The sequence below is a fragment of the Phocoena phocoena genome, chromosome 1 (assembly GCF_963924675.1).
Source record: "Phocoena phocoena chromosome 1, mPhoPho1.1, whole genome shotgun sequence".
NCBI lineage: Eukaryota > Metazoa > Chordata > Mammalia > Artiodactyla > Phocoenidae > Phocoena > Phocoena phocoena.
This window is the reverse complement of record NC_089219.1, coordinates 24,925,937-24,943,762: the sequence shown is the minus strand read 5'-3', so window position 1 is coordinate 24,943,762 and position 17,826 is coordinate 24,925,937. Positions and strand designations below refer to the sequence as shown.

At 51.0% G+C, this 17,826-nt stretch overlaps 1 pseudogene; it reads right to left on the bottom strand.

Moving 5' to 3' along the window:
• Positions 1 to 861: 861 nt before the first annotated feature.
• Positions 862 to 9,197, bottom strand: LOC136123354 (antizyme inhibitor 2-like; annotated as a pseudogene).
• Positions 9,198 to 17,826: the final 8,629 nt, after the last annotated feature.

Below are 17,826 nucleotides of genomic sequence, written 5' to 3'. Positions count from 1 at the left end.
AAGGAAGGACCAAAGCGTCGCAAGGTGCTGGTCAACGCAGGTTGTCTCACATTCCAGGGCATGGCCTCCAGGGGGCACTCTTGTAATAGCGCAGGTTCCTCTCCCTGCCCCACCCCAGGGTCTAGCGGGTTAGGAACAGGCAGGGCAGGATCAGCCTCCCGGAAGAGCTACCCTAGGCTTCAGGCCCACTTAGGGAGAAGACAGTTTTGAACCTTAGGTTGCCACATCATTTCAGAGGCACCCAAACCTCTGTTTCCTCCACGCTACTCCTCCCCCCAGACCCCTGCCCCCAAGCATCCCCACGTGGGCGCACCGAGGTGTCCGAAGCCCCTCCATTCTGGCCTCGTCTCAGCCTACAGTGCAGTCTCCAGCAGGCCCCTGTGGAAGGAATGTGCCAGTAAAGGGGCGTTCTAAGGCCCCCTCTGCTACCTAAGGAGGCAAACCCTAGGTTGGGCCCAGACGGGATCCTGGGGTGGGGCTGTGAGGGAGCCTGGAGCTGGTGGGGAAGGGACACCTGAGGAGGGAACCCGGAGGGCAGCTGCAGATGGTCAGAGCCGAGCGGGGTGGGGGCACCTCAACCAAGGGGCTGAGGGTCATCTGGGGACACAGGGCTGCCTGATTCTGCCCACAAAGGCATCTACGCATCAGGGCTGTCAGAACTGCCCAGGTGGGCTACCTTGGATTTACCTGTGGAGAGGCTGTAACAGGGTCAACCCCACAGGCAGAGGCCAGTGTCAAAGGTCAGCTAGACATCTTGGCTTTGCTGTGGCCAGTTGGGTGAGTAGGGTATTTCCGGGGCCTGGGACCCCAGAGCTCAGCCACCAGCTCCCCTTGCCAAGTTCAGATCCTGGTGAGAGCCCCTCACTGCCCAGCCCCTTTCCACCTCCCCCCAGACACCTGAGCTCGGGTCCCGTGGCGCAGCAGACAGGAGGGGAGAGGGAAGCCACTGAAGGCGGAGCTCATGGCGGACATGTAGGCGCCCATGAAGAGGAAGACCAGCCAGTCGCCCACGTCCAGCTCGGGCAGCTGTACCTCCTTCAACAAGAGCTTGTCAAAGGCATTGCACCTGGGGCTGTAGAGGGTGCCAGAGAAGAGGGGCAGCTTGGGGCGGAGGTCCTGCAGGGACATGGTGGCAGGGGGGTGGGGATCAGAGAAGGAAGGCACCCCCCCTCCACTCCCCAGCCTGCAGGGCATGCCCCCAGGGCACCAGAGGGAAGGTACCAGCAAAGACTCTGTCATTCACCCACTCTGACCAATTCCTGAGTGGTCCCTATGTGCCAGGCACTGTTCTTGGCCCTGCCCTCATGGAGCTTATGCTCTAGAGACATACTCCTGCCCTGCCAATTCACAAGTGCAGACACAGATGGGACCTCAATGTTCCCATTTATAAAGTGGGAAGATTTTATTTAATAATCACTCAAAATACCGGGACTCAAACCTGGCTGCACTGCAAACGCCTGAGGATCGTGTCAGGGTCCCAACCCATGAGAAGTTCCGATATCAATGGTCTGTGGCATGGTCTGGGCATAGGGGTATTTTAAAGTTTCCTGGATGATTCTAATGTGAAGTAAAGTTTGAGAATCTCTACTTCCTAAGTCTCCTGCACCTCCAAGATTCAAGGACTCTGGAACCACAAACATAGCGACACAGAGAAATGCACATGGAAACACAAACAGCCAAACATCTGCACACACACCCCTCCACAGACCCATGGACCTGGACACCCCCCTTCCTGCACAGGTGTAAATCGACAGGCCCACGCAGAGAAATGCACACACACAGAAGTGCACCTGCCAATACACGTAGACACATGTACACATCCTGGTACATGCACGAGGTGTGACAATCTGTCAAGCCACCGATAACCTGAGATCTTTCGCCTCTCCCCCTGGCAGCAGGGAGCCCTGCCCAAAGAGGGCTGGACTAGGGGGTCTCAGAGTCTGGGAGATTCCAGAGCCACAAAAAAGTTCTCCTTACCTTCACCACAATGGGCATCCTGGGTTCAGTCTCCCTGGGAAAATGCAGAATGTGCCGTAGTGGCCATTGTTGAGATAGAACAGCAGCTTCCAGTAGCCTCCTGAGAGCAGGCAGATGGCAGGACCGAGCTGTGCTCAGCCAGGTCTCACCGCTGACCCTCGACACCCGAGCCCAGCACCCTTGGGGGAGGCCTGACCCTCTGACCAGCGCTGGATAACCCCTGTTCCCTGCTCCAGGAGTCTTCTCTGAACCCATGCACGGTAGAGGCCTGTCCTCTGCTCTCCCACTGCCCCTCTGCTCCCCGCATCAGGGTGTTGCCCCTTTTCCTCCTCTTCTCATAAGAATAATCTAACTAACATACCATGAGATATAGCCCAGGCATTGTTCTAAGCTCTCTACATGTATTAAGCTATTTAACTTGTAACTCCACTCTGAGTAGGTACAATGAGCCCTGGTCTACAGTTGAGAAGACTGAGTCTCGTCAGAAGTCACACAGGAGACTGTGGCAGGTCTGAGATTTGTCCCCAGGTCGCAGGTCTCAGGTACTCTGCCCTCACCCTAGACCAGGTTCCCTGAGCCCCTGCCGCATGAGTCAAAACTGGGGGCAGGGCTTCCCTGGTGGCGCAGTGGTTGAGAGTCTGCCTGCCGATGCAGGGGACACGGGTTCGTGCCCCGGTCTGGGAAGATCCTACATGCCGCGGGGTGGCTGGGCCCGTGAGCCATGGCCGCTGAGCCTGTGCGTCCGGAGCCTGTGCTCCGCGACGGGAGAGGCCACAACAGTGAGAGGCCCTCATACTGCAAAAGAAAGCAAAACAAAACAAAACAAAAAAAATGGGGCAAAAGGCCTCTTCATGACCTAATTCCATCATGGTTGCTCCTCCCAGATGTGCTAATTTGTCAGTTTCCTTCCTCAAAGGGGTGCCTGTGTAAACTACATGTTCTTGATGCTTTGGCATCTGGGGCCTTGCTGACCTTGGAGAGACTGCTCCTCCCTGGGCTGGTTAATTCCTAGAGATAGCAAATGACTGCCTTACAAGAGCGCCTTTCCTGTGCAAGCCAACCAGTTCAGCGTCCATATCGCAAACTGCCTCCTAGATGGAGCTCCCAGAACTTGAGGCACTACCTCTGGCTAGTGGCCCCAGGGCAGTCCTTACCCCCACAACCCGCTGAAATTGCTCAAACTAGCCAGTCCCACACCTGCCAGATCCAGCTCACCCTGCCTCACCCACTCCTATCCTTGAAAACTACAGTAGAGGCTCTGGCCTGGCTTTCCCCTTTGTCCTTCTGCCCGCTGAACCACTCCGGTCCTTCCCCTTGTGGCCCTGTGTGGCCTGCCATGCCTCTGGTTTCTCCAGAGGAAACTTGTGAGTAATAACCTCTCCTTCATGACAGTTATTTCCATGTCTTACATAACCTGATTAGAACAAAAACTGTGCCCAACTCTGACAAGCACAGGGTACAGCACAATTGTCACCTCCCTCCATCTAAACACTCTGCCTCTATTGATGTTACCGAAGTAAGCGTGTGGCAGCTTTCTCTCCAGCTCCATCATACTCCTGATGCATATTGAGCTGGTGGTCACCTATGACCCCCAGATCCTTTGGACGGGACCTACTACCAAGCCGGTTTCTTCACAACCACTCTTCATCTGTTCTTAGAACACTGCTTTCTTGAATCTAAACTCAGGATTTTGCACTGATCTCTTTTAACATTTGGAGCATTTCATAACATTTGGGCATTTATATGCCCAGATCTTTCTGAATATTGTTTTTTCTGCCCCCTCCCCGGTGTACTTCCCACCATCTGCGAGGACCCTGCTTTCTTAGCTGCCGTCACCGATCCCATCTCCTGTAGCCACAGCCCCAGTTGTCCCTAAACTAGTTGGTCACGAGAGGTAGTCAAGACATCCCTAAGGTCAACAGCCCAGCTCTGCTTGGCATGGAGTACAAATCCAAGTGCACCAGTGTTTGAATCAGACAGACCCAGGTCCAGCTGCACCACTAGCTAGCTGTGCTGCCTCAGACAAGTTACTTCCTCTCTCTGAGCCTCACTATCTCTACCTGTAAAACGGGAATGCCCCTAAATTATTTCACAGGGTTGTGGAGCAGAAATGAGAGAAAATATGTTTTTCACACATAACAGATACTTAATAATTGGCATCTCTTGTTATTGTGGAAATAAAAATAACAGGCCCCTAGGGACTTCCCTGGCGGATCAGTGGTTAAGACTCTGCGCTTCCACTGCAGGGGGCGCGGGTTCAATCCCTGATCTGGTAACTAAGATCCCGTATGCCATGTGGGTCGGCCAAAACACACACACACACACACACACACACAAATTACCCCTTACCATAATAAAGATAGAAATTTTAAAAATAATAACTATAAGCCCCTAATACTTAGACTTTTGTTAAATGGTGGCTTGAAATCATATGCTTCCTATCACAATGATCTTTAATGAGATATTTTGTGAAGAAATGGCAATCGACTGACACAAGTGCCTTAGGGATTGCAAAGCTGCGGCCAATCATTTGTCAAAAAGGATAAGGGAGGAGACTAAAGCAGGTTATAAATATTTACATGTTAATCATCATACAGCCACGGAGAATAAAAGCACTAAGCCAGCGGGAGACATCTACTCTCCATCTCATCATGAAATGGAGTTTCTGGTTAGCTCACTGTGAGGAAAGCAAACCCACCCCACTCCTGCTGCAAAAATAACAACCAAAAAACTCCCCTGTGGTGGTTAACCTCAATCGTCAAAGGTTTACCATTACCCTATAGATGTCACCCTTAACCTTCAGGCCATGACAACAACAAGAGTGCCTTCTTATATTTGTGGTAAGAATTTGTATTTACTCACTATATTTTTGGTATAAGAATTTGCACCTGTTAGAAAATGCCTGCTGGATGAATTTAAGGTGCATACCAGCACGATGGTGTCTGTGAACCTCGTGGGCTGTGTTTTGTAACTTTACCCCCATAAACACAATATAAATCCATTGGCTACTTAGGAATAATGAAGACCCTTTGTCTTGGTTCTCACCTCCCGGTCTATTTCAGAAAAACAAAATAGTGATACTAACAGGTTCATTCCTAGACCCAGTTTGAAGCTTGTTTCCTGCTAATTAGCCGCCCAGGGTTGGAGCCCAGACTCCCTGCCCATCCTCTCCCCTGAGGGCCGGGGAACGCCTGGATGGTGCCCTGCCCACCCACCGGGCTCCAGCACAGCCTTCCTGGCAATCACGTTGACAGCGATCATGCAGACAGATGCTGCGTAGAAGCGGCCGGGCTCTGCGCTGACCTCGACACCTCTCCCCTAGGGAAAGTCCTGGGCCAGGGCGGTGTTGATAACTCCCACCATCTGCAGGGGTAGACCCAGAGCCTAATGTGGCCAGTCCCTCTGTGGGAGCTTTACCTGCGTCGTCTCCCTTCGTTCCCATGACAGCTGTGTGGGAGCTGTGTGCCATTTTACTAGGGAGGAAACAGGTAGAAACTGTGACCCAGAGTGGGGAAGTCACTTGTCCAAGGGCACATAGCACCCTGAGATGTCTGAATCTGGAACCATTTAAATTAATACACAGTCAGTGAAGATGAAATGTTCCCTGGGTCTCAGGGATAGCAAACTTCTACCTGACTGTAGCTTAACCGGGGATAGCAACTAACATGTCTAAAGAAAGACACGGAGCCAGATATGCACGTGCCCATATATGCACACAGGCTGTGTAAATATAGTCAGACAAATCCCAGCTATATACGCGCATACAACTCACAGTTCCACGAGCTCCCCAAACACACACACTCTGTCCCCTAAACCCAGGCTGGGACACCTGGCTCTCTCTCGTCCTCCCCTCTCACCTCCTCACACTTAGAGTCAGAACCCTCCTCTCCAGGGAAGCCCCCTCCGATGTCCAGGAGACCCATGTCATGCCTGACCCCGCAGCCCATCTCAAACACACGCCGGCAGTTGGTGATGGCCTGCGTGAAGCTATGGGGTGCCTGGCATCTTGAGCCCTCGTGGAAGCTGAACACACGTCGAGTGACATGTAGAGAAACACATGTGAAAAAGCAAGGGTCAGTAGGAAGACAGACAGGGTCAGAAACACTGACACATGGTCATCCTTGAGTTGGGGCACTCACGTTTGGGTGGCGGTCACCTCTCTTAGCAGGCCCCTCCCAGTGCCTCATTGCAGGGGCTCCCTTTCTCTTCCACCTTGGAAGGACTGTGCTCAGAACCCCGAATCCCCATGCTGGAGTGCAGGGCGGGTTGAGGAACCAATCAGGGCTGGGTAGGGTGAGGCCAGTGCAAAAGTCCAGGGGGTGCCACAACACTAAGGAATCAAGATAAAGAACATTTAATGCGATCGTTGTAAAGAGCAACATTGATTCAGAAACATCACTAATGAATAATACATTAAAAATGTAAATAGGGACTTCCCTGGTGGTCCGGTGGGTAAGACTCGGTGCTCCCAAAGCAGGCGGTCTGGGTTTGATCCCTGGTCGGGGAATTAGATCCTGCATGCATACTGCAACTAAGAAGCCCACATGCTGCAGCTAAAGATCTGCGTGCTGCGATGAAGATCCCGCATGCCACAGCACAGACCCGGTGCAGCCACAATAAATACGTACATACACACATACATAAATATTAAATGAATAAATAAGTAATGTAAATAAAGACAAGATTGGTAATAGTAATTGAACCCTGAAGCAAAAGGAAAAATCAGAAATGCCAATCCTGTCTTCAGTTAAAATTTTGATATTTTCCTCACTATGAATTTTTTTGCATTATTTTTTATTTTTTCAAATATTGCATTAAAATGTTAGTTATCTACAGTATACGTGTTTTAACGTCCCCTTAACTTTTGCACCCAGGGCCTGTGCCTCCTTTGCCCCACCTTAATCCCAGATGAGATCCAGGTTCTTCGCTGAGCACAGATGGAGCATCACGAGGTCCAGAGGGGCCTCAGCTGACCGGAGGGTCCGATAAGCTGGAGATCTCCTGCCTCCCAGGCAGGGAAAGCCAGTGCGCTCACCTGGTTCCAACCACCGCCAACCCCAGGTCTCTGGCGGACTTCAGCATATGTTCACACACCTCCAGGCTGGCCCCAAACTTGGCGCTCAGGGCAAGATGCTCTCACTGTCCTAGGTCCACAACCGGAGCACCAGCCTGGGAGAGGGGTGCAAAGGATGCCAGGGGTTCTTAGGCACATGAGTCCCGATGCCCCCGATCCAACCTCCCTCCAGCTTCTCACCCACCCCCGCCTAGTTCCTCTGGACTGTCCAGCCGTGGAGTCCCAAGGAGTGAACACACTCACTACTTACAGACTTCTGCCCAGGCAAGAAAAAGCAGGAAAAGGATAAAATTATAAATACACCTTCCATAGGTCTCCACGTTACAGGATCAGAGATGTTAAATAACTTTCCCAAGATCACACAGCATGTGACAAATGAAACTGAAATGTGAGCCCTGGTCTCCCCGACTCCGTGCTTTTTCCATGATGTCGCCTAATGCCAGACCGCCTAATGCTAGGCTCTGCCTAGTGTCTACGCAGACACAGGCAACGTTTATTTAGCACCAATGTGCACCAGGGAAGGCATCGGGCCACTGACCCAAATTCTTGTACTTTGCTGCTTGGGTCTGTGGCAGTCACCGTATGGGACCACCTTCATCTGGTTCCTGCAGCCCAACTCCATCTGCTGGGGTCCCAGGCTTGAGGTCCCTTGCTCTACCTGTCTCCACCTGTTTGCACCGCCCCTCCTCCACTGGTCTCACCTGGCCCCAGGGTGGTGCTGGGCCACCTTGATTAGCTCCCACTCACTGTTGAAGGTCAGGAACCGCACCCCATGGCAGGCAGCGTACTAGATGAGCGAGACAGGCTTGCAGGGGTTGGCATAGATGATACGAGAGGGGGCCACGCCCAGGCCCAGCCCCTGCTCCAGCTCCACCTGGCATGGGTAACAGCCAGAGTTGGGGGCTGCCTCACTGTCCTTTACTCTTTGGGGACAGGAAGCCTGGGCATGAGTAAAAGGGGTTGCCCTTGACTGAACCCCTACTATGTAGTGCGCTGAGCACAAATTGTGCTCTTTAAGCTTCTAGACTCTTCTAAGGAAAGTAGAGTTGGCGCCATTTTCAAGAGGAAGGAACTGAGGCTCAGGTGAAATGGCTGTGCCAGGACAGGAACGGGTTCTGTGGCTTCAAGCTTGTGCTTCCACTCATTGGCTCAGGCTGTCTGCCTTAGTCACGCGGACCAGTCGGAGGTTGACCACACCCATAGTTCATTCATTTATTCCTTCCCAAACAATTGAGGATTATGAGTGTCATCCCCTGTTCAAGGTGCTGCAGTCCCCACTCCAGGACCCCTGGCAACTGGCCTTTTTTTCCCAGGAAGTATCAGGCCCGTGAATGAGACAATTGGCCTTGGGCCCAGGCTCACCGGGCTGGCACAGTCGAAGCCGGTGCCCAGGGTGGCCAGGTCACGCAGCACCCAGGGGCTGCTGTTGCACTTCACCACATAGAAGGGTGAGACCCGAGGCAGGGCCTGGCGGAAGACCTGATGGCGGCCGGCCAGCATGCCCAGGTCAACCACCATGAAGGGGTCTTGGCGATCCTGCCAGCACAGGGCAAGAGGAAGAGAAGACTGGGTAGTGGGTTATCTCAGCTAATCCTCAGAACAGCTCTATGCAGGAAGTACTATTGCTGTTGCCATTTCAGAGGTCGGGAAACAAAGGCTCAGACAGAGGAGGTCACTGGCTCAAGGTCACAGAGCAAGTACACGGCAAAGATAGGATTTGACGCCAGGCCTTCTAACTCTTAAAATAGGGGGACAAGAGGGCAACAATCTTTGTAGATCAGAGCTCCAACCCTCAACCAGACAGCTTGGCACCGGATAAAACTCCAAGTGGTGGGGTGGGGAGAGAGCTAGAAGGGGACAGAAATATTCCATCACCCCCAGCAGAACAGAGCCTTGGAATAAGACCTAGGAGACTGACATAAGACCGTAAAACAGAAAGTCTTATTTCTTGCCCACCAAGTAGAGACTGAGACACCCTTTTCCCTCCCTACTCGCCCCCTTCCCTCCTTCCTCTTTCCTCTCCTCCCCCTCTCTCCTCTTTCCTCCCCTCCCCCTCCCTCCCTACCAAATGGGAGAGCTCCCTGATCTTCAGGACCTGCCAGGCAGTTTCCCCAGCCTCCAGATTGATGAGATCCTTTGGCCACATGCTTCCAGGGCTTTCTTGACTCTCCTTTGGGTTCCCGACGGGGGTGCTCATCTCTGACACTCCAACTAAGCCCTTAGCCAGGCGCAGTTCCAACATCCTGGAAAGGGCTTGCACTGAGGACGGGGCCTCTTCCCTCCTCCCAGCTCCCTGAGGGCCCCGGAGCCAGAGTTCCTAGGCCATAATTTCTCAGCCCTCCCCTTCAGCCACAAGAGCTCCACAGAGCCCTCGTGAATTTTCTCATCTGTAAAATGGGTCACTGGCCCGGTCCAGCCTGCTTCAGAGACCTGGTGGGGGACCAAGCCAGATACATAGGCTGTGCACACAGAATAGAGGGTTGGCATCCTCTTCCGGGCTCCTCCACACACGTGTTCCCATTCACAGATGAGAAAACTGAGGCCAGAAAGATAAGTGCAGAATCCAGGATCTTCAGATTTTAGGGCTCAGAGCCAGGGCCCAGGAGATGATCTAGGTCCAAGGTTCCCATTCTACGCACAGGGATGAGAGGCCCAGAGAGACGAAGGGACTTGATCGAGCTCACCAAATGGTCAGTGGCAGAGCTGGGCCTGGCACCTGGGCTCCCTAGAGCAGCCACTGGACCTGCTGCTGGCCACACTTCCCTGAGACCGAAGTGAGGGTGGCCTGCAGCCAGAGGCCCTCTGCTTCCGCAGCTGGGACTGCACCCACGCCCCCCACACCACACACAGACTCACCTGCTGCCTACTGTGACCTGCTTCCCCAGCCACAACCCAGGCGGCCAGGATCTGTGGCGACTGGGCTTCGGGTAAATCCCATGGGAAGAGCAGAGCTCAGCCCAGATCTCAGGGGCCAGGGCAAATACCACCCCAGGCTGTCCTTCCAAACCTCGGCCAGCCCTGCCTGCTCAGCCCAGACCTCCCAGGCCCCGAGAACTAACCCTCCTTTGTCACCCACACGACAGGATCACAGGTGAAGTCAGACTCCAATTATACGTGAACATCAGAGACAATCAGAGTGGAGGGACCCTGGGAACCTGCGTCCACCCTTCCCACTTCACAGATGGAAACACCGAGGGGCCCAGTGGTCTCCAGAAGACTCAGCAAACCTGGAGGGGGTAGAATCAGGACCTCAGACTCTAATCACGGGCCGGTTCCACTGCGTCAGAGCAAGAGCTGGTCTCTCCTGGTGCTGTCCCTCCACGGCACATTTAAATACCTCGCTGGAAGTTTTTCCAAACGGAAAAGTGAGCCTATCTGCATCACTCAGTGTCCAGTCACGTCCCTCCTCCTTGGGCCCGCCCTCCCTCTCCATGTGGGCTGCTGAGGTCTCTGTGACCCCTTGTCCCTCCCAGGCTGAAGCCATCACCTTGGGCCCGCCCTCCCTCTCCATGTGGGCTGCTGAGGTCTCTGTGACCCCTTGTCCCTCCCAGGCTGAAGCCATCACCTTGGGGCTGCCCACCCTCTAGGATGTCAGCCGTCACTTCTTGCAGGCTCACACCCCGCCTCTGTGCTGTGACCAGAGCCTCCTTGCTGTTCCAGGAAGGCAGCTCAGCAAGGAGCCGGCTCCTGTCCTGACTCTTCTTTTCTGCCAGCCCTGTCTGGCCTTCTGCTCACTTGTGGCCTCCAACCCTTTTCCCTCCCACCAGGGGTCAATGCCCCCTGTCTCCCATCCCCCTTAGGCTCTGGGAGCTTAAACACCTAGGAAGGGGCAACAGGTAGAGTCTGGATTGGAGGGAGGAACTCGCTGCAGGACCAGGACAAATCTCTTAACTTCTAGAGTCTCATGAATCCCATCTGTGATTCCAAACAAGATAGTAAAGTCCAGGCTTTTACAGAGACCCCCACCTACTCTCACCCCAGACTGATTCAGCTGGAACTGACTTGTAGCTCTGCTTCTTAGATGCTGTAAGTTCTTGGGCAGATGACCTCACCTCTGGGGGCCTCGAGATGGGGATAAACCAGCAGGTGGTCGTGAGGATTAAATGAGATGAAAAGAGTTTAGCCAGGTGCCAGCATATACCAGTAATCATGATAATAGCAACAAGAATGGCCAATATTACTAAGCCTTAAATAAGCGTCAGGCATTACGCTGAGTACTTTATGTGGGTCAGTCATGGAGTCTTCACAGCAGCTTATGAGGCAAATTCCAGCCAGAGCCAGCTACACACCTGTGGGAACCTGGACAAAGCGAATCTGTGTCGGATGTGTGACCCCCATGGGGTTGCAACCTCAGCACCAGGACGAGCTCAGTACCTGGATTAATGGTGGACAAGACGCTCCTGGTGCATTGCCTACCCAACGTGCGGGGTGTCGCCAGCCTGGGGTGGGGACAGCTGCCACCTTGCCCTGCACTGAGACCTGTGAGGCCATGTGCCTGACCCCAACTTCTTGGCTCTAGGCAAATCCATATGTATAGAGCTGGCCCCGACCAGATCCCCGTGAAGCAGTGGAGCCCAGTCGGAAACTGTTCCCCCCCAAGCCATGGTAACTCTCCTACCCCTGCTCTGCCCACAGCGACAGGTACGTGGGTGAAGCTCAGACTCCTGCTAATATGTGACCACCAGAGCCCCGTCAGAACCAGAAAGGACCTAGGCTCCTTCTCAACCTCCCCTCCCATCCTGTACATGGGAAAGCTTAGAGGCCAGAAGGAGAGAAGGGCTGAAACTCCCCTGGCGAGCTGGTGGTGGACTTGGTCTTCAGGCCGCCTCCGCACGCTGCAGATCCTGGGTGGGGTCTGATTCCGGGTCCACTGCCCTGGAGGATGTATTGGCCTCTGCATATGTGCAGATTCTTGCCTTTCTCTGTGGGTTTAAATATTTCTTTGAAAATCTCTCTAAATGGGAAAGTCAATCACACCCCATCAGGCCATGGTGCTGGACCACATCCCCCTCCTCTCACGCCCTTCCCACCCACCACCTGGGCCCCTCGTCTCCTTGTCTCTCTACCTTCCCATGCAGGCTGCCAGGGCTCACTCTGTCACCTGCTTGTCTCTCCCAACTGCCTCCACCAACCCAGGCAGGCCCTCCTCCTTCAGGCTGGACCCACCTGTGTGGTCCCTGGGCCTCTCTTGATTACTGCTCAGCCCAGACCTGGGTGGCGGAGGTACTAAGCATCTCAGGGATACAGAACCTGGGCCCTCAGTCCTACCCCTGCAGCAGCTTGAAGAGGAAGGCCCTGTGTCCCTTGAACTCAAGAAGACAGTTGGGGACACACGTTAGCTTGGAGGGAGATTAGTTAGGGTCTAAGCAGGAAAATAAAGCCACTTCAGCTCTTCACAACAGAGACAATTTAATGCAGAGGATTGTTTCCATAGGTGATGGAGCAGCTGAGGGCCAAACAGGGAACAGTGAAGCAACCTGGATCCTGGCAGGAAGTTATTCCCATGCCTGGACTGGAGGGGCAAAGGGAAAAGTGACGTTCCCCAAACCGGAGTCAGAGGTCACTTCGAGGAAGTTGGAACCACGGAGACACAGCCACTGCCTAGGAAGCTACCTGGGACAGAGAGGTGGAGGAGACACAACCTGGTTTCTCCTGTGGCCTCCCAGCCTCATGCCAGTGCCCCCCAGTGGCTGAACCCTGCCGGAAGCCAGTCCCCCTGGGAGATGGGACAGAGTCAGGGAGGGACAGAGAATGCATGGGGAGGGGGGCAAGCAGACCCAGGATGATCACAGGTGGTTGGAGGCTCCTTACAGGTAGAGACGTTTACCTGAGCCCTCGAGGATGAGAAGGTGCAGCCAGGCCAATACTGGGCAGAGCATTCCAGGTGTCGGTAACTGCTGGTGCAAAGGCTCAGAGGTGCGAACAAGCTTGGGCCCCAGGAGTAGAAAGGAATGTAGCGGTGGAAGAAAGGAGGTGGGAATTTGCTGGGCTTCAAAGTCGATGTATAATACAAGTCAAGTATTAGCCTGATATTACAGATGTGAAAATGGGGAGGAGCGTGCAAAATGTGGCATGCAAAGAACCCTTCTAATAAGATGATCTCAAATCCAGACCTGATCTCGAGTGAGCTAGACACTTGCAGATGGAGAGGCTTTCAGTTCTGAACCAGCTCCCCCTTTCCTCCTAAATGCACAATCCCGAGGGATGCTCCTTGTCCATTTCCCAGCCTCGCCAGCTATATACACCACCCTGGTGATGTCTGCACTCTCTCTCCAGAGCTGCAGTGCTTGCTTTCTTGGCTTGTGTGTTCCCTTTGGTGGGAACACTCTTCCATCACATGTTCAAATCATGCTTTCTTTTGCTTACAGGAATCATTTGTTCAGGGTTAAATTCAAGAGTGGGTCAGCTCAGTTGCTGAGGCACCAAAACACCCAGGAAATGAAGGGAGAGAAGAAAACTGAATGTCACCAAAACTCAGTAAGAGATTGGAAGTCAAACTTTGGTAGGTCACACGGGGTGAGGGGACGCTCACCCTGGCTTCAGGAGTGGGTGGGTGTGGTAAATTGCAGGGCTTTGGCTTTGCAAGAAAGGCTGCAAGTTTGGGCAGAGCTGAATTGCTTAAGACAGAAGGGAGAGGTGGGGTCACCAGCAGGGCCTCCTGTTACCAGCAGGCCCATACTTCTACCCTCTCTCTGTACAACTTCCTCTGAATGAATGTTAAACAGATATTTAAGGAACATTTATTTAATGCTGGAACCATGGGGTATCCACGTGTAAAAGGATGAAGTGGACTGCTACTTCATACCATACATAAACGTTAACTCAAAGTGGATGAAAGACCCAAATATAAGAGGTAAAACTATAAAACTCTTAGAAGACAAGATAGGAGTATATTCATGATGTTGGATTAGGCAATGGTTTCTTAGATATGGGGAGAGACTGTTAATGTATACGGGATTTCTTTCTGGGGTGACAAAAACATATAAACATTAGATTGTGGCAATGGTTGCACAACACCATGAAGATACAAAAAAATATAGAGAATTGTACACTTTAAATGGGTGAAATATGTGGTATGTGAATATCTCAAAATATATTTTAAAAAAGAATATTCATACCATGTTCTTGGATTGGAAGAATCAATACTGTGAAAATGACTATACTACCCAAAGCAATCTACAGATTCAATGTAATCCCTATCAAACTACCAATGGCATTCTTCACAGAATTAGAACAAAAATTTTTACAATTTGTATGGAAACACAAAAGACCCTGAATAGCCAAAGCAATCTTGAGAAAGAAAAACGGAGCTGGAGAAATCAGGCTCCCTGACTTCAAACTATACTACAAAGCTCCAGTAATCAAGACAGTATGGTACTGGCACAAAAACAGAAATATAGATCAATGGTACAGGATAGAAAGCCCAGAGATAAACCCATGCACATATGGTCACCTTATCTTTGACAAAGGAGGCAAGAACACACAATGTAGAAAAGATAGCCTCTTCAATAAGTGATGCTGGGAAAACTGGACAGCTACACATAAAAGAATGAAATTAGAATACTCCCTAACAACATACACAAAGATAAACTCCAAATGGATTAAAGACCTAAATGTAAGACCAGACACTATAACTCTTAGAGGAAAACACAGGAAAAACACTCTTTGACATAAACCACAGCAAGATCATTTTTGACCCACCTCCTAGAGTAATGGAAACAAAAATAAACAAATGGGACCTAATGAAACTTCAAAGCTTTTGCACAGCAAAGGAAACCATAAACAAGATGAAAAGACAACCCTCAGAATGGGAGAAAATATTTGCAAATGAAACAATGGACAAAAGATTAATCTCCAAAATATATAAACAGCTCATGGAGCTCAATATCAAAAAAAAAAAAAATTCATTAAAAAATCGGCAGAAGACCTAAATAGACATTTCACCAAAGAAGATATACAGATGGCCAAGAGGCACATGAAAAGATGCTCAACATCACTAATTATTAGAGAAATGCAAATCAAAACTACCATGAGGTATCACCTCACACTGGTCAGAATGGCCATTATTAAAACATCTGGAAACAATAAATGCTGGAAAGGGTGTGGTGAAAAAGGAACCCTCCTGCACTGTTGGTGGGAATGTAAATTGATACAACCACTATGGAGAACAGTATGGAGGCTCCTTAAAAAACTAAAAATAGACCTACCGTATGACCCAGCAATCCCACTACTGGGCATATACCCTGAGAAAACCATAATTAAAAAAGAGATATGTTGGGCTTCCCTGGTGGCGCAGTGGTTGAGAGTCCACCTGCCAATGCAGCACGGGTTCGTGCTCCGGTCAAGTGAGCTATGGCCGCTGAGCATCTGGAGCCTGTGCTCCGCAACGGGAGAAGTCACAACAGTGAGAGGCCTGCGTACCGCAAAAAAAAAAAAAAGAGACACGTACCACAATGTTCATTGCAGCATTATTTACAATAGCCAGGACATGGAACCAACCTAAATGTCCATCACAGATGAAAGGATAAAGAAGATGTGGCACATATATACAATGAAATATTACTCAGCCATAAAAAGAAACGAAATTGAGTTATTTGTAATGAGGTAGATGGCCCTAGAGTCTGTCCTACAGAGTGAAGTAAGTCAGAAAGAGAAAAACAAATACTGTATGCTAACACACATATGGAATCTAAAACAAAATGGTACTGATGAACCTAGTGGCAGGGCAGGAATAAAGGTGTAGACATAGAGAATGGACTTGAGGACACGGGGTGGGGAGGGAGAAGCTGGGATGAAGTGAGAGTAACATCGACATATATACACTACCGAATGTAGAATAGTTAGGTAGTGGGAAGCAGCAGCATAGCACAGGGTATCAGCTCAGAGCTTTGTGATGACCTAGAGGGGTGGAATAGGGAGGGTGGGATGGAGGATCAAGAGGGAGGGGAGATGGGGGTATATGTATGCATATGGCTGATTCACTTTGTTGTACAACAGAAACTAACACAGTATTGTGAAGCAATTATACTCCAATAAAGATCTATTTTTAAAAAAGTAAGAAAAACCAGATATTAGCACCATTAAAAAGAAAAAAGAATATTCACTTAAAGAGACACCACAATATTACTAACCTACAAAGTGGCTCTCAGTCCAGCCCTGGGTAAAACAGACAGAACATAGATCTTGCAAACCTGCCAGTCTGAGTTTGAATCAATCTAGAAACCTAGAAAGCGATTTACCTACTCTAAGCGTCAGGATTCTCACCCATGGAAAGGGCATCACAAGAAGCACCTACAAGGTAGATTCTTAAATGCACACACTCTTAGATTGTCAGAATCTCTGAACCAAACATCTTAGACCTGAAAAGATATGTGGTCGAACCTCCCTGTCTCTCGGTGTATAAATCCTCTTTTCAACTTCCTAAATAGGTCATCATCCCACTAGGCTGCTTGCGTACCCCCCAGGGACAGGGAGCTCACCCCACTTCCTGAGGCAGCTGGCCTTATTCTTGAACAGCTCTGATTGATGACGAGGTCTTTCTTTAAACTCTGTCTCTTCCTGGTTGACTCTTTTTTATTTTATTTTAGTTTAGTTTTTATTTTTGGCTGTGTTGGGTCTTCGTTGCTGCACGCAGGCTTTCTCTAGTTGCAGTGAGCGGGGGCTACTCTTCATTGTGGTGCGCGGGCTCCTCATTGCGGTGGCTTCTCTTGTGGAGCACGGGCTCTAGGCGCGCGGGCTTCAGTAGTTGCAGCACACAGGCTCAGTAGTTGTGGTTTGCAGGCTCTAGAGCACAGACTCAGTAGTTGTGGTGCACAGGCTTAGTTGCTCTGTGGCATGTGGGATCTTCCCGGACCAGGGCTCGAACCCGTGTCCCCTGCATTGGCAGGCGGATTCTTAACCACTGCGCCACCAGGGAAGCCCCTGGTTGACTCTTTTAGGTCCTGCCTCCTCCCTTTCAGGCCCCCACAGAACCCCTTCAGTGACCTGAAATTTGTATCAATATGTCCCTGAGTCTGCCCTTTTCTGGGTCAAAAACTCCTTCTCTGATTTCCATCTAGTATAACTCCGTGGTTTTCCCAGTGCAGAAGCAAAGTTCCAGAGAGATTCACCACAGGTAACACAGAGGCTGAGAGATCACATGGTGAGTTGGGGGACCAGCCCGTCTACCCAGAGCTCCTATGACAGACAGCAGAATGTGTCAGCACTAGGTCTTCCCCGGGGCTTTGACTAAGTTCCATATGTTGGCTCCTAGCTTGGGGATGAGTGCAGGATTGATCAGAGACACATCATGACTGGCACAGCACCCAGCACCAAGGACCCCTCTCCAAGCTGAACCTCCACCTCACTCAGCCTGCCTGGTCGGGCTTGTGTCCTGAGTCTCTTTGAAGCATGGCTGGAATGACTCACCAACATCCAACAATTATGCCAGTCCCGGCAAGAGCAGAAAGATGGGGAAACAGGCTCTCTTTTCGCAAGTTATCCCCAGTTTTGTTATACCCACCAGAGACCAGAGAGGAGGACTTAGTATTCCCATTGTATTTAGACTAAAAGATGAAGAGATTTGCTCAGGGTCATACAGCTGGTAAGACAGAGCAGGAATTTGAACCCAGCTCTGTTGACCTCAGAGCCTCTGTTCCTGGGAATGAAAAAGCAGCATAACTCAGTGATTAAACACATCGAATTTAAGGTGCCCAATGGAGATGATGATGATGGGGGGAGGTGAGGATAATATAATTATTTATCGAGTGCCTACTACCACACACCCTGCCAGGTAT